We start from the raw sequence: 2,651 nt of genomic DNA, 5'->3' as shown, positions 1-2,651 counted from the left end.
AAAGCCTCTCCTTCCTGCAGAAACTGGCATGTGACCCTCCACCGGCACGGGCACACCCGATCCCGCAGGAGTGCCGTTGTACAACCTGCCTTTTGTGTTTCGTGTTTCTGAAAGCTCCTTGGAAATCTTCCCCCATCAGTGGACATTCCCCTTCAGTTGCTTCCTGCCTGTCGTCCTGATGGACGTTAACTTCACACATTTCCTTCTACTCGTATCTACCTATTTTCCTACTGGATTTTTACTCTTTATATGGTCTAATATAAATATTTTATTAAATAAGATATGGTGTTTTTTCATAATTTTTCACGTCTTAATTCTATAATACTGTCTTTCACGGGTCAGATGTCTTTAACTTTTGCAGTAAATAAAATTCGTGTATCTTCTGATTCTGGGTTTTGCCTGCCTTATTTAGCAAGGACTTGAACAACTTTTTTTCTTTCTTTTTTTTTTAGAGACAGAGTCTTGCTGTGTTACCCAGGCTGCACACTGCAGCCTCAAATTCCTGGGCTCTAGTGATCCTGTCACCTGAACCTCCTGAGTAGCTGGGACTACAGGTGCGCCCACTACACTCAACTCCCAGGTTAATTTTTAAAACTACTCATATAGTCTTTAGATAATTAATTTTATAACTTTGCCTTTGCCGTTTACATTATAAACAGTCAGATGGGAGTAGCTGGTTTTTGCTTTCCCTAAGTGTCCTATTACTTGAATAGCCTGCCCTTGACCTACTCTTTAAAAGGAACATCTTGCTGGGCACAGTGGCTCATGCCTGTAATCCCAACACTTTGGAGGGGGAGGAGAGAGGAGTGTCTGAGTCCAGGGGTTCGAGACCAGCCTAGGCAACTTGTTGAGATTTAGCTGGGTGTGGTAGCACATGCCTGTGGTTCCAGTTTCTTGGAAAGTTGAGGCGGAAGGACTGCCTGAGCCCAGAAGGTCGAGGCTGCAGTGGCCATGAGCACTCCAGCGGGGCAACAGAGTGAGTTTACAACTCAAAAAAAAAAAAAGAACGTTTTTACCACAGATACTCCAAATGAATCACATTCTGGACTTTCTAGTCTGTTAAGCTTATATAGAAATATCTATTATCTCTGTCCAAGAAAACACAAATATTTCAAAACACACAAAAACTGGCAGGTAACATGCAAATACAGTTAAATAGTGAGAAACAAAATATTTAGCTGATGAAACTGTTTCCCTAGAAAACAGCCAGGAAAAGAGACCTACAGCCACACAATGTGAAGTAAGCATCACGAAATAAGCATCTGCAGACGTGAAAGAACACCCTGGATCAGAAGCTTGACACTCAGCCTTCTCGATCCCCGGCCAGCGTGGTGGCTCTCTTGACTGGGGATTGTCCCTCACCTGAGGCAGAAGGTGGTGGCCACTTAGAAGATGAAAAAGCCCCTGGAGTTGATCTACTCTAGGGCCCAATTCATTAGGAAAAGTGCTGGGGTATAAGCAGACATACGTGGAGAGACCAAAAACCCCAGAATTTGTTTATTTAAAAAAAGGTGCCAGGCTCAGTGGCTCAGCCTGTCATCCCAGCGCTTTGGGAGGCTGGGGTGAGTGGATTACTTGAGCCCGCGGGTTTGAGACCCGCCTGGGCAACTTGGCGAGACCTCATCTCTACAATAAATCAAAAATTAGCCGGGCGTGGTGGCGCACGCCTGTAGTTCCAGCTCCTTGGAAGGCTGAGGCGGAAGGATCGCCGGAGCCCAGCAGGTCGAGGCTGCGGTGGCCGGGAGCGGCCGCTGCACTCCAGTCTGGGCGACAGAGTGAGACTCCGACTCAAAAAAAAAAAATGGTGTGTTTATTCTTACATGTTTAAGCCTGAATCACCTTCAAAGTGGGGACACTTTTTCCACTGCTCAAAGCAGGTTTTCAACTCGCCAATTCTGATGCCTTGTGGTGCTTCTGCCGGTTTCAGTGTCGCCTCTTCCACCTCAGCAAAATGTTGCCCTTCGGGGACACTTTTTCGCTTGAGGCGAGAGCAGGTGAATAGGGAGGGCCGGGCTCGGGCATCACGCGGTTTCTGATCAGAATTTGACTGTCGCACGTGGTTTGTGTAAATCGCCCATCATGAAATGCGCAAGCACGTTGAAAAAGCTCCCCAAAATCCGCTGGAGCCCAACGCAGCCTCCAACAGCACAGCGAGCGGGTACACTACGGCCCGGGGTTCCGAGAACACGGGCCTAACGAAGGAGGTCTGAACCACAAGGGGCCCAGCCCCCGGAAGGTAGTTCTGGTTTCCTTTGGGTCCTTCGCATCGTACTATAACTACCGAGTTTAAGCATTTTTTGAAATCCGCCCGGCCTTCGGTTGGGACATCCCAATGTCTAGGAGGAAAGTGAGTCAGGCTGTCATGAGGCTTTCCGACACACACATGCACAGGAAGACAGCGTCTTCACACTCGAGGAAAATTTTTGGCCCTGCCGGCCGGCCTCCAGGTGCCCAGGCCCAGAAAGGCAGCCTCCAACCCACACGAAGGGCCGTCACAAACCTGCCCTGGAAGCGAGCAGAGGCTCCGCCAAGAGATGGCTGGGAAGACGCGCCAAAGGGGCCGGTGGGGGTGAGCCGTGAGCTCGTCAAGCTGCAGATCCCGCGGAGGCGGAGAGGAAGAAGCCACGCGGCGCGGACAGGAGCGGTGGGCG

General features: G+C 49.6%; 1 protein-coding gene across 4 annotated transcripts in view; it reads right to left on the bottom strand.

The window, feature by feature from the left end:
• The window catches only part of LOC103275602 (F-box/WD repeat-containing protein 12-like), a 41,463-nt gene that overhangs the window by 9,590 nt on the left and 29,222 nt on the right, over nucleotides 1–2,651 (bottom strand). The gene's annotated exons all lie outside the window — the stretch shown is intronic.

This window comes from Carlito syrichta, unplaced genomic scaffold, assembly GCF_000164805.1.
Source record: "Carlito syrichta isolate Samal-C Ts95f unplaced genomic scaffold, Tarsius_syrichta-2.0.1 Scaffold315590, whole genome shotgun sequence".
In the NCBI taxonomy this organism is placed as follows: Eukaryota; Metazoa; Chordata; class Mammalia; order Primates; family Tarsiidae; genus Carlito; species Carlito syrichta.
Note: the sequence above shows the minus strand (reverse complement) of the source record. Positions and strands in the feature narration are given on the sequence as shown.